The sequence below is a fragment of the Taudactylus pleione genome, unplaced genomic scaffold (assembly GCF_031769625.1).
Source record: "Taudactylus pleione unplaced genomic scaffold, aTauple2 ptg000070l, whole genome shotgun sequence".
In the NCBI taxonomy this organism is placed as follows: Eukaryota; Metazoa; Chordata; class Amphibia; order Anura; family Myobatrachidae; genus Taudactylus; species Taudactylus pleione.
Window position 1 is genome coordinate 205,323 of NW_028284472.1, and position 24,545 is coordinate 229,867.

At 44.5% G+C, this 24,545-nt stretch overlaps 1 protein-coding gene across 8 annotated transcripts in view; it reads right to left on the bottom strand.

Moving 5' to 3' along the window:
- The window catches only part of FAM167A (family with sequence similarity 167 member A), a 134,353-nt gene that overhangs the window by 38,021 nt on the left and 71,787 nt on the right, over positions 1-24,545 (bottom strand). The window contains exon 1 of one of the 8 annotated variants that reach the window (XM_088467210.1): positions 16,230-16,394. The exons of the other annotated variants lie outside the window; for them this stretch is intronic. The gene's annotated coding sequence lies outside the window, so the exon portion shown is untranslated. Of the gene's footprint in view, positions 1-16,229; positions 16,395-24,545 lie in introns of those variants that run through there. 8 annotated transcript variants of the gene reach the window in all.

Here is a 24,545-nt window from a genome sequence, read left to right on the forward strand (position 1 = left end):
AGCTGTGACATACACAACCGCCGCGGCGGACACTTACACAGCGGCGGCGGCATTAGCGTACAACTCTGTCTGAATAAAGCCCATAGACAACTAAAAATGATCCTTCTTGCAGCTGAATAGAATTTTCAGCTTCATTTCCTAATAGCAAGTTACAGAGAATGTGCCTAACCTGTCTTTGGTATCCATAGGTTCTGACCCACTTGTGACATTCTATAACATAAAGGATAAAAGTCCAAAAAGGCCCAAACCACCAGGAAATAATACAAAAAATTGCTGTTTTGCTCATCAACAACAGAAACACGTTCATAGGTCAAATATCGATTGACCTCTGACCCTATGAAACATCAATAAAACATAACTTGCTGCACACAGTTACACAGAACAAAGTGAGAAAATATTTAATTAGGGTGAGAAATTCCTTAACGGAAAGCCATTGTACGGCGTGGCAGTATACGCTGTATTCCTGATCAATATCTCGCTGTAAGTACGTGCAGCAGGTTTTACCTTACCGTTTCCCTTTGGATCATGCAGTGGTCTAGAACACAAACACTTTTGTGGGGTTGTTATGGAAACTCGGGCAATAATGAAATATCCTCTTCCCGGTACTCAGCAATTACTCTACACAACCAGGCTCAGTTACCAGAAGTATGGGGAGGAAAATCCCCCTCGCCATGGCTAGGTACGGCTGTCCTGAGACATGGCCGGATCACCGGCTAGACAACATTTTTATTATTGCACAACCGCAAATTCTCCTTCCACTCCCTAGTGTCAGGCCAGCTATCAGGGGGTCAGAAGTGCACCAGCTAGCCTGGCACACACAGAAGGGAAAAATACACAGTCACCAGAGCACGAGGAAGGCCCATGGGGCCCTAAGTAAGATACTGGCTTAGAGCCCCCCACTCTTATTCAATTGTCAAAAAATAACCCACCTAAAAATGGTTTAGAGTTCTCCAAGCCCCGTCTGTGCCTGGCTTTTCTAAGGGCTGTTCAACTAAGCGCTGGTAGAGTGATAAGAGAAGTGAATAATGAAGACCAGCAAGGTGGGGGGGGGGGGGGGCAGTGCACAAAGCCTTGGAAAGAGATAAAATGGAGAGTGAGAAAGTACCAACAAACCAGCTCCTGTCACTTTACAGGCTGTGGTGGGGCCTATTCATCAAACGATAAATGGCCTGGTAACCATGCGGAAACACTAGTTTCCACATGTTTTTGTTACCGGGCCATTCATAGGACCTCCTGATATTCATCTTCAGACGGTGCTTGCTCTCGTAGCCCTCGTAGAGGTCATACAGCCCCCTGTGTTTGAAAAATGACAGTTAGGAGCTGATTGGTTGGTACTTTATCTCCGTCCACTTAGCACTTTCCAAGGCTAAGTACATCTCCTCCCATGGTCTCTCTTACCCACACAGATCACCACTTTATAGACCTCTGGGCTCCAACACAGAGTTAATAATAGTAAAATGGTGAAGTTGCCCATAACTTATAGACTGCACTAGATAAATGGCAGGTAGAAGCTGATTGGTGCCTTTGGGGCAACTTCCCCATTTTATCTCTCTCCAAAGCTTGATACATCTCCCCTACAGTCACTTTACTGCTAAGTTGGCATCTCTGGCTGGAATACAAGCTAGTGGAAAACTATGGCTGGCATAGCCTTTAACTATGTGGGCATCTCCGGAAGCATATAATCAAATGGGCACATCAGGCTGGCACTGTACCTATGAGCGCCTCTGGCTGATATATAATTGCTGATATACAAGTAATGGTGGGCATCTGTGTAAGCAGGTTGGTATATCTCTTCTGTTCATACTGGGTGGCAGCGGGAAGCAGCCGAGGTAGGGGAGGAGCTAGGTGTGCGCTGTCTCCTGCTAGGATAGTAACGCAAATGTCACATCTTTACGATATACTTATTATATTCATATTCTATGACTGTGTTGTGTGTATATAAAATAGTATTATTGCTGAGTGCCAGTAAAGAATTCCTCTTGGCACTAATGATTTTCCTGTATCTACTTTCCTCATGGCAAAATGATTGAAGTCCCACCAGCAAGTTGATAAATGCCACAGATCACAGCCTTAGGCTGGGTGTGTAGGGACCAAGCTGACTTGTTTTGCAGCCAATTACATCATCAAGCCCCTATCCTCTTAATTAGGGAACTGGACAGGACCCGGGAGGGTTCCCTGCTCTCGCAGGAGTAAGGGAGAGCTCCAAAAAATGTGTGAATATCTTGGACACTCCAGGAAAGCAGGGAAGTATAGTGTGTACACCTGTCTAGGCAGCCCTGTGGATATTTTTAAGGGTGATTAAATTCAGGTACCTATCTATAATAGGTGCAAGGCGTGCGGTGTATACGGACCCCACGGTCCAGGGGGGCGCTCACCCTGCACCCATATAAATATAGTTACTGCGCTGTCGGCCCAGCGCTGGCTGCAGAAATCACTGCGAAAATGGCCACTGCAGGCATTTTCCGCCGATTCGCGCATGCTCAGTTGAGATGTCCCGGGAACTGCATCGCTGGAGAAGAGGGGTCCGTTTGCAGGGTCCGGTCAGGCCCCCTCCTCTCTGGCATTGCACCAGAGTCTACTGCGAAGGTCTCTGAGAACATGGCTCCGCTCTTAAACCGCCTCTAATTAAATACTACAGATGACCAAAATGTTGAAAGCGCAATTTCACTCATTTTGAGTTCAGTGGTAGAACAGGATATATTTGCAGGATTGGGACATTGTGGTGATACATTCAGCTCTACTGCTAAGTCAACATAATGTGCAATGCCACTCCGCACTGTATTTGTGAATTCACGTCTACTATATGCCCTAAGAGGGTGTGGTATACTGTATTTGGCCGTCATTCATCATGTTGACATAAGAATGTCGTCATGCAGCATGATGAAATGTAGACATGATTAGAAGAACGTCAACAAAACATCCTTGACGGTCTAGTGGTTACTTACCTGTTACTGCGGATCCGTCCGCGGCTCCAGCAGTGTCTTCCAGGTCCAGCGGTGACATCAGGATGACTTCTGTTGAATCCTGCGCTGCTTCCGGCAGTAAGTAAAGTTATTCCTCACCCCTAACCCTACGCCTAGTGCCTCACCCTAACCTCCCCTCTCACAACCTAATTCTAACTGTCCACTTGTCGGTCCTTGCAGTTTGTCAACATTTCACACATATGGACATTGTGAACATGTCGACATTCTGCAGATGCCGACATCTTAACTGACGATATTGTGGTGTCGATATTATGAATGTCAACACTGTAAATGTAAGACTACATTCTCCTAAGTAAATGGCGACATTACTGCTCGTTTTAATCCATTTACTTACCACAGTAATCCTGCAACTGTAACGCTGTTTTTAAAAAAACCTAATTCATCACTGATTCATAAGCACAGGATATAATGCATTAAATTGTACTTTATATATTATTTATAGCACTTTCTGTGTCTGGACTTATCACCGGAGGCACTGATATCGCAATGTACTGTATAGTTTTTTTTCGAGGTGTTGCCATCTCTCGGTTGGAGTATTTCCTCCAGTGAGATGGTAATCCATTGATCTCTGCGGTGATTAAGTTGTTAGTTTAATCAGGGAAATTACAGGGTTTTAGTCCTATGAAATCGCATTGACTGACAGTTATGAAAATACAAGAAGTTGAAAGGAATATTGCAATACATGCTACAATGGCATAATTACATTTAGCATGTGTTTACATGTCCTGAGACACCCAGTCAAACGTTCTTTCTGTCTCTACTGTGATGTGGAATTGATCTAGCTAGAAATAATTGTTTTTGTTAATTTAGTTTAAATTCAGTGTACTAAATGCAGATGTAATCTACTGCTCGCTGTTCAAATATACCCGATTTCTAACTAATTTATATTGTCTTTATTTTATTGTTACAAATAATTACCAGTCCATTAGTAAGTCTGTTATTTGGAACAAAGGTAGGCTATTAAGTTTGGTAAGCTTCTGACTCTCTTCCCTAACGGAAATACAATAATACCCCTTTTACACCTAAATTCCGGGTCTGACCCGGAGTTGGAACAGGGTTCCAATCCGGATCAGACCCGGAATTTAGCCGGCGCCGACCCAGGATATTCCCGAGTCGGCGCCGTTCACATCGGAGTCGAATCTGCATAGACCCGGCGTTGAAGTCGACGCTTGGAGATGACGTCATCTCCAAGCGCCACTGAAGCCGGACCAATCGGCCGGCTTGCGGCGCACTGCAGGTCATCAAGACTCGGAGGGCGCCGTACACACAGCAGGGTTTCACAGGTTACTCCCATGTTAAACCCTGCTAGTCACCTGGGTTGGATTGCCGGGTCACTCAACCCGGCGATCCAACCCTCTCCCCTTTTACACCAAGGAGCTACCCGGGTTAACCCAGCAATAACCCGGGTTTTAGCTCCGGTGTAAAAGGGGTATTAGAGGAAAATTTCCTAAAGTGAGAGTTTTTAGAAGTGAGTTTTAAAAGTGATGTTACCCATAGCAACCAATCAGATTCTAGCTATTATCTTCTAGAAGGTGCTAGTTATATGTTAAGCAGAGTCTGATTGGTTGCTATTGGCAACATCACTTCTAAAAACTCTCACTTTAGTAAATTTACCCCTTATAGTAAGTCTCCCATCCCACACACCAATGAAACACTGCTCCTAGTGGGCGGAACATAATGTAAAATGGTAAAAAGCTACTAAACATCACTAAGTAATGCGGATTTCTTGCAAACAAAACATTTATATGGTACTTTTTATATTGAAACTTTGGGGCTGATTGACGCTGGAATCTGACACTTGCATGGCGTGCATCTGGAGAGATGGCGTAATGGAGGGAAGTGCGGTTTAACTTAGGCCAAGTTCATGTATTAGTTACAGATGCGTACCCCCAGAGAGACGCATCTACACCTGACAAACTGTATTTATTCTGCAGGAGTTCCGGCATTGCAGTGACCCAGGGACTGGTGCAAATACGCGCTCATGTCTTTACGATCATTACAGGGGGTAATGTCATGAGTCGCAGCAACATACAGAAGAGCGGGTCACTAAGTATTAGGCGTTAGGTGGGATAGTGACCCGCTCTCAAGGGAGTCCATGGGAACCCCAAAGTTTGGAGCTAGGAATGTATAATCTTAGTGCATTGAGGGGTTCTGGAGGCATATGGGGCATTTTGTGTCCAGTGGGGGGGGTGGGGCATTTTTGAAGCAAGTGGTAAGTCTGAGTGGCAAATGGTGGAATTTTGGAGCAAGTGATGGGCACGTGTGGGGTGAATGTTGCGAAAGTCATTTAGAGCTATATATTATTACTTAAATGCTGGGCCGCACAGACGGTGTAATGGTTAGCATTACTGCCTCACGGCACTGAGGTCATGGGTTCAATCCCCACCACGGCCGTAACTGAGTGGAGTTTGTATATTCTCCATGTGCTTGTGTGGTTTTCCTCTGGATGCTCCGGTTTCCTCCCACATTCCCAAAAATATACTGGTAGGTTAATTGGCTTCCAACAGAATTAACCCTAGTCTGTAAGTATGTGCGGGTGCATGTGGTAGATAATATAGATTGTGGCAGGGACTGATGTGAATGGCCAAATATTCTCTCTGGACAGCGTTGCAGAATATGTGTGTGCTGTATAAGTAACTGGTAATAAATAAATTAGTAACACAATTCTGTCTATTTACAGGTGGGAGGCCTGAAGTCTATGGCGTTACTCTATCACTGCTCTAGATGGACCTCACTGCACTGCAATCACCATTGTGACATATTTACTTAACTAGATTATTATATTGTCATTTTTGGAGGGAACTTAAATATTCCCCTTAAATACATAATTATCCATAAACCCCATGTAAGGAAAGTAAATAAAATTAGCATAAAACTAAAATGAACATGCGGTTTCTGAGTCCTGAACCAGGCACCTTGTTTCCTTATACGGTAATTATAGCCCAAACCGTAGGGAGATCAGGATATACAGTCGGAGACAGTGTTAGAGGGGTTCCGGACTATAGACAGACAGTAAAACGGTCGACAATGTCTAGATAGACACCAGATGTTAGACAATCAATAGGTCGACTGGGACAAAAGGTCTTCACGCTAATGTCGACATGTAAGAAGATCAACAGGTACAATGGGTGACAGGGTCAAGATGTTGACACAAAAATTGTCGACAAAAAAATGGTCACCACAAGATTTTTTTTTTTTCCGATTAGGTTTAGGGTTAGGCACTTACCGGAGGGTAAGGGTTAGGCCCTTTCCCTGACAGTTAGGCACCATTTTCATGTCAACCTTTTGACCATGTCGACCATTTGTACATGTCGACCTACTTACATGCTGACCTTTAATGTGTCGACCTTTTGTTCCTGTTAACCTTTTGTCCCAGTTGACCTACTGACTGTCTAACATCTGGGGCCAAATGTACTAGGTGAGAGTTTAGAAAAAGTGAGAGTTTAGCAGTATAACTCTCACACTAATACATTGATCGAGTTGTATTTTCAATAGAGGAAACACCTGGATGAGAGTTTAAATCTTGAGAGTTTTTTGCGTCTGAAAAACAAGCGAGTTTCCATGTTCTGTGACTATATTATATTGGCTGAGTTTCCATGTTCTGTGTCTGTATTATATTGGCTGAGTTTCCATGTTCTGTGTGTGTATTACATTGGCTGAGTTTCCATGTTCTGTGTCTGTATTACATTGGCTGAGTTTCCATGTTCTGTGTGTGTATTACATTGGCTGAGTTTCCATGTTCTGTGTCTGTATTACATTGGCTGAGTTTCCATGTTCTGTGACTGTGTTATATTGGCTGAGTTTCCATGTTCTGTGTCTGTATTACATTGGCTGAGTTTCCATGTTCTGTGTCTGAATTACATTGGCTGAGTTTCCATGTTCTGTGTCTGTATTACATTGGCTGAGTTTCCATGTTCTGTGTCTGTATTACATTGGCTGAGTTTCCATGTTCTGTGTATGTATTACATTGGCTGAGTTTCCATGTTCTGTGACTGTATTATATTGGCTGAGTTTCCATGTTCTGTGTCTGTATTACATTGGCTGAGTTTCCATGTTCTGTGACTGTATTATATTGGCTGAGTTTCCATGTTCTGTGTCTGAATTACATTGGCTGAGTTTCCATGTTCTGTGTCTGTATTACATTGGCTGAGTTTCCATGTTCTGTGTATGTATTACATTGGCTGAGTTTCCATGTTCTGTGACTGTATTATATTGGCTGAGTTTCCATGTTCTGTGTCTGTATTACATTGGCTGAGTTTCCATGTTCTGTGACTATATAACATTGGTTGAGTTACCATGTTCTGTGTCTGTATTACATTGGCTGAGTTTCCATGTTCTGTGACTATATAACATTGGTTGAGTTTCCATGTTCTGTGTCTGTATTACATTGGCTGAGTTTCCATGTTCTCTGACTATATTATATTGGTTGAGTTTCCATGTTCTGTGTCTGTATTACATTGGCTGAGTTTCCGTGTTCTGTGACTATATTACAATGGTTGAGTTTCCATGTTCTGTGTCTGTATTACATTGGCTGAGTTTAACACTGTGACAGTTCTCTCTCACATTTTCTAAACTCTCACCCTATTATATTTGGCCCCTGGTGTCTGTCTAGACACTGTCGACCTTTTTACTGTCTATCTGTTAATCCACACCCATGTTAGAGGTTGTAGAGAACGGACTCATACATCAGAGAGCTGAATAAATTCACAAATCTCCTCCATCTACCATAAGTATTGCAGCAGATCCGGCAGCAGGCCACACAAATGATAATATACTCCAGCAGTATACAGAGGGCACATTGTCATCACTTCCCTATACAGCTGCCATTCTGCATTCTCCCATGTCCCTCGTCTGGGAAAACCTGAAACAGCGATTTCAGCCCTAGCGGGGTTTTCTGGCTCTCAATGCCACACTCACAAAGGCACAGAATAGCAGGCAGGAGTTCCCCATATATTCACAGTGACATGAAGCATCTCAGCCCTCGTAGCTGGAGATGTTTGGCCTTATTATTGTCCTTACCCCCGGGGCTACATAGTGAGCTTACATCCCATATGCCATGACTATAGTGTGTTCCCTGTGGCTATTAACATGTAAATAGTGTCCCAGGAACATTGCTGTATTATATTCCGGACTGTGAGAAACTCTCGTAAACTTGGGGACCAGCCTCATTGTCAGAGCAAAGAATTGTCCCAAATTCTTACATTAAATATTAGCAACAAGTTACAGCCAAAGGGGCCTATTCATCATTGGGGGCCGCGGGGGGGTACTTATCACTGCAGCAATTCAGCATTGCACTGGTGCGGGGGCAACTGCTCCGAAAAAAGCAGCTGTCCCTGCAATTAGTAACACTTCTTCAGTAGCAGCGTTACTTCCCTCTGCCAGCGCCGGCTCCTGCGCATATGTAACCGAGGCTCACGCAAGCGCAAAACCACTGGGGAGATAGTGAAGAGGCGGCACTGTACCTCCATTCCATAGGAAGGAGTGGGGTCTTCGAGAATCAGCGTCATCTAATGATGGCATTTGTTATTGCAAGCAAACTCTGAACAGTTTAAGTTTTTCGGTATTTGCTGAATATTAGGTGGTCCCATCGGACCTGATAATGAATGGCCCGTTACGTAGTGTTTCTGCACGGGCCATTTAAGTGTAGATGAATAGGCCCTTTAAAGTGGAGACATCATCAGCAGACAGTTGTGGCAACCATAGGCTAAACTCATGAGACGGAAGCCTATCAATTCACTAGGAAATAGTGACATCATTGAGGCATGAGGCACTAAAGACATCAATTTTAATGTCTTACAATGTGGTGCAATTAAAGCCACTTCGACATTAACATATATTCATAACTGCATTAGTGATCTGAAGAATACATGTGAATTAACGTGCGTGCTTACACTTTGCTAAAATGAGGTGTTGCGGAACACTTGCGGCGCCGTATAAATGATAATATAACAATGCTCTCTGTCACTCCTTTCAGGTCGCCATATTAGGAGGGAGAAGCAGCTTTAAGTGTGCAGGCAGAGAGGGAGTGACAGATTTGCAGACTTACTTTGCAGAACTACACAGCCCAGGACAGACACAGGGGCGGGTCACCAATGTCACAGTAACTCAGAGCCTGATTCAGCAAAGAACGCACGGATGCAGATGCACGCAGTTGGTTGATGGTTTTGCTCTGCGCATGCATCGCAGTGCACGTGCGCAAACCGCTCCAGTGCAATGGAGTATGCGTATGCAGTGAGTCCGCAGCCCCAGGGACAAGTGATTGACAGGAAGTGCCCGTTTGTGGGTGGTGGCAGGGGAGGGGTCGGGCAAATGCAGGCGTAAATGTGCAATTGGATGGCGTTTCAGAGGTGTGCAAAATTAAGCCTTTGCGGCGGCGATACAGCTTGAGGTCTAGGTAGTCTCACTATGTCTGCGGGAGGGTCAGGTCAACCGCTATTGTGCGTATGGGTCCGATGGTTCTCGATGTTACCGATGTTTCTGCTGTCTTGCCAGGTATAGAGGACGCAAGTAAAGGGAAGTGGGTGGTATTATGTAGTGCTGGGTGTCTGCTTGTTCTGCTGTGACTGCGGTGCGTATGCATTCATTAGCATATGCTCGCCGCAGCCGGGTGCGTGCCTCTGCATCCGAGCGTTCCTTGCTGAATCAGGACCTCAGTCTCAGCTAAAGATATAGGAGGATCTTTAGCAGATGAATATCACAGGGACCCAGAACAATACGTTTAACCTTGGAAAATTTTTATTTCGGCTAATAAATTTGAAATAAGGTAAATCCTTGGTCCATGGCTCTGCAGGTGTAACCTCTTCAGCCTCTAGTGGTTGGATCCAATATATGCAATACATGTCATAAATTGATTTCATGCTAAATCTAAAGGCGCATACACACGTAACAATTTTTTTAACGATTTGACGAAAACTACGTCGTTATCGTTCAATCGTTCAAAAAATCGTTCAGCTTCTGAGTTGTAACGATGAACGGTAATCGTTCAAGCGTGCTCCCGTTTGTAGTTCATCGTCCATTTCAGACTGTCCAACAAAAAGATTTTCATTAGGGAAGGAACAATTTTCATTCATTAAACTTCAAAAAATCGTTCACTTTTTCAAGGGAAAATCTGACAGAAACTCGTTGGTTACAAAATGGTTACGTGTGTATGCACCTATATACTTCAAGTTGCAACTTACAATTATGGTAGATATAATAAATATTTAGTCATGATTATTTGGGTCACCTACAGTATAAGACAGTCAGCTATTGTATTACTTTACATCTGTTTACTGTAAGCATTGTGGTCTGAGTAAGGTAGCAGCTACAGGGGAAGCCATTGTTCCGGAGCCCATGTAAGGAATCTGCCAACCTCATAAGCAGAGCGGTGCTGTATACAGTACACAGCACGCCCTCATATAGTCACATTGTGAATGTGCTTTGCGCTGATGGGGAAACACTTTTTGCTAAAGCACTATTACCTTTTATCTAAATGGCACCAACATACGACAGGGCGCTGTACAATTGCAAAGGGCTTGGTTTAGTGCAAATTAGATGCATTGCATTATGGGAAATAAATGCATGCACCTCCCCTGCCCATTGGCCTGTGGGAGTAGCTAAAATCTCTATCACATCTGCACCATCTCTGTACCTGGTGCAAGACATCCCTCTGACATCAGACGGATCTCTGATGCGGTCGTTCTGTGCGTGACTCTGAGTCACCCATAGTTTATCAAGGTCGCGTTTGCGAAACGTGGCAAGATTCCGCCTGCAATGTGGACCTCCATGCAATTCTGTATCAAGCCTATGATGTTTATTTAGCGACACCAGTGCCTGATCTAGTGGAGCTTGCAATCTAATTTCCCTGCACAGGCACACATATTCACCCGCAATGCTAGAGGGCTGGGGAACAGCAGTGCATTTGGGACAGGGAGAGACAAAACTATGCATTAAAGCATTCAGGACCTCATTCAGAGTCAGTCGTTGCGGCCGCACGGTCGTACGCCACCGATGTACGCTAAACTGCGCATGCGTAAAGTTCGCAATGCGCGTGCGCACACTAGCTGCTACGATAAGAAATTTCTCTCTCCTTGAACACAGCCAGGTCGGTAGTTTGAGTGATAGATTGAGGCGTTTGTGGGTGGTAACAGGGGAAGGTGCTTGAAAACGGGGGAGTGGAGATCCGAACGCAGGTGTGCCTAATTATGCGAACGGCGTTTTATGGGAGTGCATAATTAACAAAGTAGTGTCATGGCACATGTGACATGGGTGGTTTGTACACTGACCTGATCGTAGAGCTTAAGAGAGGGTATGGTCAACCTTAAGCTCTACGACCAGTTCCGATGGTTACCGATGGTATCGGTGAATCCTTATATGGCCGGAGATGACGTGTAATGCGTACGAGAAGGGGGCGTATTTTTTGTCTTACGGCCGCATCCTCCCCTTGGTCGGCCATCTAATGATCCGATCTTAAGGACGCAACTTGCGAGTGCATCATTTGCATATCCGGCCCCTTTTCCCTTACGACCGTGCGGCCGCAACGACCGACTCTGAATGAGGTCCTCTGTGTGTACTGACCGCGGCTGCACAGAGCACTGCTCCTGGGACGTGAGGATTCTCAATTCCCGCTTAGAAGTTCTTTAAAGCTGCACCCCCACCTACACTTTACCAAGCTGCTGATTGCCCTTTCTGGCTACAGACATCAGCTAGGTGGTAGGTAGCAGTGCAGCTTTATATTATGAACATGCTCAATACATGCCTACCCTTTCGGAACCTGCGGGAGGCTCCCATTTTTTTGGGTACCCCCCCCGCACCCCCGGAAGAGCAGGCACTGCCCCTGCTTCCCACCCACTTCCTAGAGAAGAATGGGGAGAATTTTACCGTGAATCCGCAGTCTGGCGGGTGGGGGGCGGGGCTTATTGACGCTATTGTATCACAATCGTGTCATTTGGCTCGGCCCCTATCTAAATGTCAGCGATTTGCGGAGAATTCACAGCGAGGGGGCAGGGCCTAATGACGCGATCGCCCGGCCCCATCACTGCCCACCTGCATCTAGTCAAGGAGCTTTCTCCCGGGCTCCATTTAAATGTTGGAAAGTATGACATGTTCACTATCTATATAATGTCTACTCCCAAATTTTGGGGGTTCCCTGCCCCCCTGGAACCAGGGGTGCTGAGACGTGGGACTGGAAGGTATTACCAGGTCTTGTTTGTTGGGTCTGGGCTATTCATGGCGGAGAAGGATTGCCTCTCTCCCCCTCGGCACTGGGTATGCACAATATTGATAGTTAAGGTGCATACACACGTAACAATTTTTTTATTGATTTAACGATAACGATGTCGTTATCATTCAAAAAATCGTTCACTTTCTGAGTTACAATGATGAACGATAATCGTTGAAGCGCACTCCAGTTTGTAGTTTGTTTGTAGTTCATCGTCCATTTCAGACTGTCCAACTTAACGATTTTCATTAAGGGAAGGAACATCGTTGAAAAAATCATTCAAAAAAATTGTTCATTACACTTCAAAAAAAATCATTTACTTTTTTAAGGGAAAAACTGAACGAAAATAGTTCATTAACAAAATCGTTATGTGTGTATGCAGCATAAGGGTTTTCCTGCCTGGACGTAACCACACACCCGTGTTTGCCCATTCCTAGGCTTGCTATATCATCCCTTTAATACGTGACACGTGAATTACACAGGCTCTGTGGCTATTTAAGACCAGGTGAAAAGGAGGCTTGAGGTCAGCCAGCCCCAGAATCTGTGTAATCCCGAATTACAGTGATGATATGGCAAGCCTACCCAGAGATACCCCATCTAGTACCAGGGAACGCAACATGTCTCAGAGGCCCGTCACAGAACTCCCTTTTGCTTTTTGGATCTCCCGGAGGGGAAGTTTATAAAATAGACAAATGCAGTATATTATCATCTTAAGGGGGAGATGTATCAAGCATCGGAGAGACATACAGTGGAGATAGATAAAGTACCAATCAATCAGCTCCTAACTGTTGTGTTACAGGCTGTGTTTGAAAAATGGCAGCTAGGAGCTGATTGGTTGGTACTTTATCTCTCTCCAAGCTTTGATACATTTCCCCCTAACTCCATTCTCAATTAAACCACAATAACCATTTACCATATACACATACACTATTTGAAATCACGGCTGTTACTGCTTTTTTACTGCAACTGGCTCTGCACCAGGCAGCATGCTCACCTGTGCTAATGGCTCTTTATCTATAGGGCTTATTACCACTGCCATCGGCACACACAGAAAACCAATGGGAACACGGGGAGAGCGTAGGAACCCCACGGCCCGAGCAGAACTGCATTATATGGAATATTTAATAAATATCCACTGCAGCGTACATTGCTGGTATACAGTAGGGTGCTTACTTATAGATCCAAGTCAGTGGCTTGGGGGTGAGGCAGACTGTGATAGATATATGGCAGCCTAGAGACTGAATTATTCCTAAATATTCAGAGCTGGAGAAGAAGATAACTGTTCATTTCCTGCTACACAATCTCAGAAAACTTAGGGCCTGATTCAGAGCCGCTCGTAAGCGGCCGCTCGTTCGTTCCGAGCGATGTTAGCCCAACTGCGCATGCGTACGGATCGTTATACGCATGCGCTAACCAGTCAGTGCGGCCGAAATTCATGTGCTCGCAAAATAGCGAATGCCTGCTATTTTGAGTGACAGAAAGAGGCGTATGTGGGTGGTAACAGGGGAAGGTGCTTGAAAATGGGGAGTGGAAATCAGAACGCAGGCGTGCTTAAAGGTCAAAACGGGCGTTTTATGGGTGTGCATATTTAAAACAGCAGCGTCATTGACCACGTCACTGGGTTATTTTATAGTCAGAACTGCTCGCAAAATTGTGGTAGCAAACACCAACCCCAAGAATAGCGAGCAGTTCATACCCTTGTCGATGTACTCGATTAATCTAATAAATAGCGGACATGACGTAGGATGCGAGCGGCCAGGGGGCGTATTTTTCCAAAAAACGAACGCAAGTTTTGTTCGCTCGTTCAGACATAGAGGCGTGAACAAACCGCAAACAGCGAACGGTTCATTTGAATAGCCAACCCTTGTTTTAGAACGAACGACCGCAAATAGCGAGTGGCTCTGAATGAGGGCCTTAGTTCAACTGTAATTGTACAGACTGCAGCAAGTGACGCCTTTACCAGGGAGTGTAGTGAAGAATACATAGTGAAGAGACAGATGGTGGCACTCACATACAGCACTCATATAAATAAGAGGTCAAGAGACCTAGCGATGCTTCAATGTTTCAGGGGTCTAGTTACTAAGCAGTGTTAAGAGACAGAGTGAAAAGTGATAAGAAAGTGATAAGGTGCCAGCCAATCAGCTCCCAACTGTCATCTCACAGGCTGTTTTTGAAAAATGACAGTTGGGAGCTGATTGGCTGGCACCTTATCACTTTCTTATCACTTTTCACTCTGTCTCCCAACACTGCTTAGTAAATAGACCCCCACAGTTTCTTTCAAGTTTCCCAATGAAATTATATTTATACATCAATACCGACATCATTCATTCCCCCTGGCCGTACACCAAAGGAACTGCTAATTGGAGCGGAAGAGATGGTGAGATCCAAAATCGATTACTAACTGTTTAGCAATTTACACAGACAGCACAGCATTGTATGAGACGTTGTACTAAGAACAGGCAGACGGCCTAGTACATCAGCAGCACTGGGAGATGCTTACAGTACAATCTCTGGGTAACATCCTATACTGCCCATCTGAGAAATGTCACTTATCCATCAGCTATTTATGCCTGTCTCTGCCAAAGTGACATAAAGAAACACTTGCGTGCTACCATGTTGCAACTTGTATTAAAGAAAGTTTGATATATTCTTCCTTTGGATACATTTGTCTCCGCTGGTAGATACAGACTTCTAACCGTATCACCATATTTTAGACACAAGCGCTTGGAATCAAATCGAACAACTAGAAACTGTCCCAATTGAGGTATTAGACATTTGTTTATCTTTCTTCTGTTTTTGGATTCATAGAATCCTGTTTTTTGGGGGGTTATGGTCATAGATTTTATTGTATTGTATGTTATATATGTATGTGTATTTATCATTTTTATCCGATTGAAACTATTAATCTGACAGCACCTTGAAACACTTCTCTACTTTTTTTTTGCCTGCGGGTGGGTATATCACCCGCTTTGGTGTTCCAGGCAGCAGTTAGAACTATCACATAAACACATATATTATTACCTTAGGGGTGCCGCGCCAGACTCCCCATTTTCTTTTTTTCTCTTTATATATTAGCTTATATTTTTTTATGTGGGTATGTGAGTGCTACCATCTGTCTCTTCACTACTTATTACTTTGTGGAACGCACCACATGTTATACAATTGAAGTAAAAGAGTGCCCTGAAATATATATATATATAGATAGATAAGATAGATAATTCAGAGGGATGCACTCACCAGTCTTCCAAAATATAGCTTAATCCATCTTCTTTACATAGGTACATACACTATAGTATTATGGAGATCAACAGAAACGTGGGGAGAACATACAAACTCTACATTGGCAGAATTAAAGCCCTGAGTCCTTTCTATGTTCTTGTGTCTGTCTGTCTATCTATTTAGTGCCAGCATATTCCACTGCACTTCACAATTGTATTATATAAAGAGAGAGAGAGAGAGAGAGAGAGAGAGAGAGAGAGAGAGAGAGAGAGAGAGAGAGAGAGAGAGAGAGAGGAATTGATTGATTTACTATAGCAATTACATCTCAGTTATGGTCATAGAACTACAAATACAGTGGCAGAGCACAGTGTTTCCTTCCAGCCAATCCTGCAGCACATTGTCCCAGCCAGGACACATTCTCGGAGTATTCCAGGAGTCTGGACATAAAGGAGTTAATGCAGTAACTTGTGCAATAACTTCACCGCAGGACATTCTAATACATGTCATAAATTCATGTCAGACTTCTCTAACCATATTTCCCAATAGGCAATAAAATCATTTGAAAAGACTAAAAACAAAATAATAATAATAATAATAATAATACTACATCACAGAGATGAACGCCAAGAATCCAGCAGTAAATGCTTATTACATTGTTGCAGAATATGTTCATCCATTTACGAGACTCTGCTATTCTGTTGCTAGAATACTATAATAACTAGTAACACTACAGAAACTACCAGACACTTTCCTGAGCACACCTGGTACCAAGCACAGCAGCCAGCTGGGCATAGTCTGAGTCCTAGGGATAAAGCCTGAGCTCTTACCTCTCTCTGCCCTCTCTCCTGCTGTCATCACCACACTGAGAGCAGCCTGTCCTCCAAGTGTCTGACAACTCCTCGTGCCGGCGTCTACCCTACACGGCCACGCCCACTCCTGCACTCAGACTCCCCTCTCACGCTCCCAATGGCTAAATGGCTGCTTACTAACATCTAATGCACAAATTAGCCATGGACGTTTCAATCAATGATGAATGCAGTGCTGGAAGGGGGCCGAGCTATGGATTTCTAATAAAACAGACAAGAGCTTATAAGTAATTAGGATAAACAAATGTATTTATAACAGAATACATATGGAATATTGTGCTCTCTAATTTAAGAGGATTTAGTAGCTCATAATGATCAAATAAAGTTATACTGTGGCCAGGGGTCTTCAACCATGGCCCTCCAGCTGTTGTGGAACTACACATCCCAGCATGCACTGCCACCTTTTTGATATAACAGCATGCTAAAACTATGGCAGTGCATGCTGGGATGTGTAGTTCCACGGCAGCTGGAGGGCCAAGGTTGAAGACCCCTTCTGTAGGCTATGGCTTTATAAAGGGCAAACAGCATAGCAATTACATCATATATTATTTTTAAGCTACATGTGGTGGTGGTGTTATTCTTTCTAACACACAATTGCCAGAGATGACATCAGGAGATTATTAGTAGTGATGTCATTAGTGTAATCTACATTCAGTGGCCAGGTACACCTGCCTGTCCCTGTGCCCTTATTCTGTCCTCAGAGGCCTATACTGAACATGGGCCACTATGGCAGGGCATTACTGTGCATATACTGGCCCATTGCAGGCTAACAAGTGTCCACTGCTCTTCTAAGAGCAGATTGGGGGCTTCTGGATGTTGAGACAGCACTACACCTTCTACCCCTGCAGTGTCCACTACCCTAATAGGGATGGCCATCAATAGGTTTATCATTAATACTTCCAACTGATTGCAGGACACCATTGACAGGAAACCATTGGTGGTTTGCTTCATCTATGGGCATCTGTATTGTGGGACAAATTAATTTGGAGGACCAATCAGAGAAGGGAGGTGGTGGCTAAGCTGTGCACCAGGGAGGAGGAATAATTGCCATGCCCCCTATACCGAGAAACATTGCAGGGTCTCAGCTATTGAGATCAGATCTCCACCATCGATGGCAAAACCATTGACCATCAGTGGCAAGCCATTGGTGATTGCTAACCATCGATGGTTAATGGCCATCCCTGCACCCTAATAACATTTAACTAACTATGGTTCAGTGGCTGGATACAGACAGATGATGAAAAGGACTGATGGACAGTATTAATCAGCTTACTCAGGCTGGCCGACTTGCGAGGCCAGGAAACTGCGTCCATCAACGCAGTCCCTGGCCTTGCCACTCCCAGAAAATGGGACACGCTTTGTTTCCAGGAATGCTGGCAGCCGCTGCCAATCAGGCAGAGGCACACTCGCAGAATGGGTCCTGATAATCGGGAATCTGCGTTCAGCAGTGCACTTGCCTGCAATACTGAATCAGCCCCCATTCCTGACAGTGAGACACAAGGGGGCTAAGCAATGGCACTGCTCTGCCCACTTGGAAAACTGGTGGGTGGTGTCTGGGAGTGTTATATACTCTCCTGTGACCCCAGGTGAAATGCCAGAACTTTGTGAGCTACCTGGACATTCTGGGAGGAGAGTAGCCTAGTATTCCTAAATAATCCCAGCCACCCAACATCTGTACTCCCACCACTGGTGATACTCCCCTTTCTTCCCTACTCAGAAATTGTGCACATGACATGTCTAACCCATGTGCAAAGGAGATTTTAACAGGGGAATAAACTGCTTTAAAACTAAAACGCCCCCTTTGTTCCTGAACATGACACTATTGTACTGTATATCAGAACTTGTGAATTTTCATACTCCAGAGAATAATCCAGAGAATACTAATATTTCTCTAACACCCCGAATATAAGAAGACTGAAGCGTAAATACATGCATATTTTTATTAACTTGTCTGTTTATGTTACACACTATTGCAGCCTTCTGTTCCTGTAGCCTTGTGTCTTTTTATCTGCACACTTGTTGTTGCCCGCTGTACGCACACGATCGCTTCTGCCAACAATTTTTTATTTGAGGTTTTCTAGTTGTAAAGGGGCCCTGTCACGGGAGTTGCCCATGTGACCAGCAGCGCTATACAGACTGGTAGCAGCAGCACCTTCACCCACCACTCACACCAATGTCACTGTGTGCCCTGTGCACAGACTGCTATGTAGCTGGTACTATTCAAGTGACCGCGGGCACAGAGCACCTCTCCCCCCACCCCTTACCGGCCGTGCACATGGTGCCACACCTATCTCACCAATGCCACTGTGTGCCCTGTGCACAGACTGCTATGTAGCTGATACTATTCAAGTGACCACGGGCACATAGCACCTCTCCCCCCATCCCTTACCGGCCACGTACATGGTGCCACACTTATACATTTTGTTTCTGTTATTGCTCAGTTTTAACTTGACAGCGGCATCTCGATGCTGAGGATCCCGACAAGGGTCAGGTAAGTATAGTAACCCTCCCCCCTTCTACCCCTAACTGTCTGTTCCTACATCCTAACACTGTTCTCCATTAGAGCCTAAACCAAACCCTCCCCCCTTGGTGCCTAAACCTAACCCCCCCCCCCCCCGGGGTACATAAATCTAACCTACTCCCCTCTCCTAACCTAACTCTAACCCCCCCTCCCCGTGATGGCTAAACCTCCCCCCTCTCCTCCTGCGGCTAAGTCCTAACCAGTCTCGCTATACTTACGTTCGGCATCCCAGCTGTCTGGATTCCGGCATCGGCGTGTCACCTACTGTCAGTATTCCGGCGCTGGTCTTCTGGCCAGGTATTGGCATTCCGGCACGGGGATTTCATCAGCCGGGATGCCAGGTGTAGGTATGTTAACTACATCCCATTTCTAGGAGTTTCCACTGCAAAATGATGCAGTTTTCAAGAAAATCAGTTCAGTAGTTTTTGCGCCAACTTGGAACAAACTGACAGATACAACGTTCTTAATATATTACTATAGATAACCATTTGTGTAAGTTTGGAAGTGTTTATTGCAGCTTTGTGCATCTGTCCATCCTTGTCTATCCATGTGTATATAGTATAGTGCAGTGTATTCATGTCACTTTTGTTACCTACAACTCCAAACTACATTGCACAACCTCACTGTACTCACCTCAATCTCTGCCACATGATCAAACCACATTGCACAGATCCTACTGTACTGACCTCAATCTCTGCCACATGATCAAACCACATTGCACAGATCCTACTGTACTGACCTCAATCTCTTCCACATGATCAACCCACATTGCACAGATCCTACTGTACTGACTCCAATCTCTTCCACATGATCAACCCACATTGCACAGATCCTACTGTACTGACTCCAATCTCTGCCATATGATCAAACCACATTGCACAGATCCTACTGTACTGACCTCAATCTCTGCCACATGATCAAACCACATTGCACAGATCCTACTGTACTGACCTCAATCTCTTCCACATGATCAACCCACATTGCACAGATCCTACTGTACTGACCTCAATCTCTGCCATATGATCAAACCACATTGCACAGATCCTACTGTACTGACCTCTATCTCTGCCACATGATCAACCCACATTGCACAGATCCTACTGTACTGACTCCAGTCTCTGCCACATGATCAAACCACATTGCACAGATCCTACTGTACTGACTCAGATCTCCGCCAGATGATCAATCCACATTGCACAGATCCTACTGTACTGACCTCAATCTCTGCCACATGATCAACCCACATTGCACAGATCCTACTGTACTGACCTCAATCTCTGCCACATTATCAAACCACATTGCACAGATCTTACTGTACTGACTCCAATCTCTGCCATATGATCAAACCACAGTGCACAGATCCTACTGTACTGACCTCAATCTCTGCCACATGATCAAACCACATTGCACAGATCCTACTGTACTGACTCCAATCTCTGCCATATGATCAAACCACATTGCACAGATCCTACTGTACTGACCTCAATCTCTGCCACATGATCAAACCACATTGCACAGATCCTACTGTACTGACTCCAATCTCTGCCATATGATCAAACCACATTGCACAGATCCTACTGTACTGACTCCAATCTCTGCCATATGATCAAACCACATTGCACAGATCCTACTGTACTGACACAGATCTCCACCAGATGATCAAACCACATTGCACAGATCCTACTGTACTGACCTCAATCTCTGCCACATTGCACAGATCCTACTGTACTGACTCCAATCTCTGCCACATGATCAAACCACATTGCACAGATTTTATTGTACTGACCTTAATCTCTGCCACATGATCAACCCACATGACATAGATCCTAGTGTACTGACCTCGATCTCTGCCATATGATCAACCCACATTGCACAGATCCTACTCTACTGACCTCAATCTCTGCCACATGATCAACCCACATTGCACAGATCCTACTGTACTGATCTCAATCTCTGCCACATGATCAAACCACATTGCACAGATCCTACTGTACTGACCTCAATCTCTGCCACATGATCAACCCACATTGCACAGATCTTACTGTACTGACTCCAATCTCTGCCATATGATCAAACCACATTGCACAGATCCTACTGTACTGACCTCAATCTCTTCCACATGATCAACCTACATTGCATAGATCCTAGTGTACTGACCTCGATCTCTGCCATATGATCAAACCGCATTGCATAGATCCTAGTGTACTAACCTCAATCTCTGCCATATGATCAAACCACATTGCACAGATCCTACTGTACTGACTTTAATCTCTGCCATATGATCAAACCACATTGCACAGATCCTACTGTACTGACTCCAATCTCTGCCACATGATCAAACTACATTGCACAGATCCTACTGTACTGACCTCAATCTCTGCCATATGATCAAACCACATTGCACAGATCCTACTGTACTGACCTCGATCTCTGCCATATGATCAAACCACATTGCACAGATCCTACTGTACTGACTCCAATCTCTGACACATGATCAAACCACATTGCACAGATCCTACTGTACTGACCTCAATCTCTGCCATATGATCAAACCACATTGCACAGATCCTACTGTACTGACTCCAATCTCTGCCACATGATCAAACCACATTGCACAGATCCTACTGTACTGACTCCAATCTCTGCCATATGATCAAACCACATTGCACATATCCTAGTGTACTGACCTCTATCTCTGCCACATGATCAAACCACATTGCACAGATCCTACTGTACTGACCTCAATCTCTGCCATATGATCAAAACACATTGCACAGATTTTATTGTACTGACCTCAATCTCTGCCACATGATCAACCCACATTGCACAGATCCTACTGTACTGACTCCAATCTCTGCCATATGATCAAACCACATTGCACAGATCCTACTGTACTGACCTCAATCTCTGCCACATGATCAAACCACATTGCACAGATCCTACTGTACTGACCTCGATCTCTGCCACATGATCAACCCACATTGCACAGATCCTACTGTACTGACTCCTATCTCTGCCATATGATCAAACCACATTGCACAGATCCTACTGTACTGACCTCAATCTCTGCCACATGATCAACCCACATTGCACAGATCCTATTGTACTGACTCCAATCTCTGCCATATGATCAAACCACATTGCACAGATCCTACTGTACTGACCTCAATCTCTGCCACATGATCAACCCACATTGCACAGATCCTACTGTACTGACCTCAATCTCTTCCACATGATCAACCCACATTGCACAGATCCTACTGTACTGACCTCAATCTCTGCCATATGATCAAACCACATTGCACAGATCCTACTGTACTGACCTCTATCTCTGCCACATGATCAACCCACATTGCACAGATCCTACTGTACTGACTCCAGTCTCTGCCACATGATCAAACCACATTGCACAGATCCTACTGTACTGACTCAGATCTCCGCCAGATGATCAATCCACATTGCACAGATCCTACTGTACTGACCTCAATCTCTGCCACATGATCAACCCACATTGCACAGATCCTACTGTACTGACCTCAATCTCTGCCACATTATCAAACCACATTGCACAGATCTTACTGTACTGACTCCAATCTCTGCCATATGATCAAACCACAGTGCACAGATCCTACTGTACTGACCTCAATCTCTGCCACATGATCAAACCACATTGCACAGATCCTACTGTACTGACTCCAATCTCTGCCATATGATCAAACCACATTGCACAGATCCTACTGTACTGACCTCAATCTCTGCCACATGATCAAACCACATTGCACAGATCCTACTGTACTGACTCCAATCTCTGCCATATGATCAAACCACATTGCACAGATCCTACTGTACTGACTCCAATCTCTGCCATATGATCAAACCACATTGCACAGATCCTACTGTACTGACACAGATCTCCACCAGATGATCAAACCACATTGCACAGATCCTACTGTACTGACCTCAATCTCTGCCACATGATCAATCCACATTGCACAGATCCTACTGTACTGACTCCAATCTCTGCCACATGATCAAACCACATTGCACAGATTTTATTGTACTGACCTTAATCTCTGCCACATGATCAACCCACATGACATAGATCCTAGTGTACTGACCTCGATCTCTGCCATATGATCAACCCACATTGCACAGATCCTACTGTACTGACCTCAATCTCTGCCACATGATCAACCCACATTGCATAGATCCTACTGTACTGATCTCAATCTCTGCCACATGATCAAACCACATTGCACAGATCCTACTGTACTGACCTCAATCTCTGCCACATGATCAACCCACATTGCACAGATCTTACTGTACTGACTCCAATCTCTGCCATATGATCAAACCACATTGCACAGATCCTACTGTACTGACCTCAATCTCTTCCACATGATCAACCTACATTGCATAGATCCTAGTGTACTGACCTCGATCTCTGCCATATGATCAAACCGCATTGCATAGATCCTAGTGTACTAACCTCAATCTCTGCCATATGATCAAACCACATTGCACAGATCCTATTGTACTGACTCCAATCTCTGCCATATGATCAAACCACATTGCACAGATCCTACTGTACTGACTCCAATCTCTGCCATATGATCAAACCACATTGCACAGATCCTACTGTACTGACTCCAATCTCTGCCACATGATCAAACTACATTGCACAGATCCTACTGTACTGACCTCAATCTCTGCCATATGATCAAACCACATTGCACAGATCCTACTGTACTGACCTCGATCTCTGCCATATGATCAAACCACATTGCACAGATCCTACTGTACTGACTCCAATCTCTGACACATGATCAAACCACATTGCACAGATCCTACTGTACTGACCTCAATCTCTGCCATATGATCAAACCACATTGCACAGATCCTACTGTACTGACTCCAATCTCTGCCACATGATCAAACCACATTGCACAGATCCTACTGTACTGACTCCAATCTCTGCCATATGATCAAACCACATTGCGCATATCCTAGTGTACTGACCTCTATCTCTGCCACATGATCAAACCACATTGCACAGATCCTACTGTACTGACCTCAATCTCTGCCATATGATCAAAACACATTGCACAGATTTTATTGTACTGACCTCAATCTCTGCCACATGATCAACCCACATTGCACAGATCCTACTGTACTGACTCCAATCTCTGCCATATGATCAAACCACATTGCACAGATCCTACTGTACTGACCTCAATCTCTGCCACATGATCAACCCACATTGCACAGATCCTATTGTACTGACCTCAATCTCTGCCACATGATCAAACCACATTGCACAGATCCTACTGTACTGACCTCGATCTCTGCCACATGATCAACCCACATTGCACAGATCCTAGTGTACTAACCTCAATCTCTGCCATATGATCAAACCACATTGCACAGATCCTACTGTACTGACTCCAATCTCTGCCATATGATCAAACCACATTGCACAGATCCTACTGTACTGACTCCAATCTCTGCCATATGATCAAACCACATTGCACAGATCCTGCTGTACTGACACAGATCTCCACCAGATGATCAAACCACATTGCACAGATCCTACTGTACTGACCTCAATCTCTGCCACATGATCAATCCACATTGCACAGATCCTACTGTACTGACTCCAATCTCTGCCACATGATCAAACCACATTGCACAGATTTTATTGTACTGACTTTAATCTCTGCCACATGATCAACCCACATTACATAGATCCTAGTGTA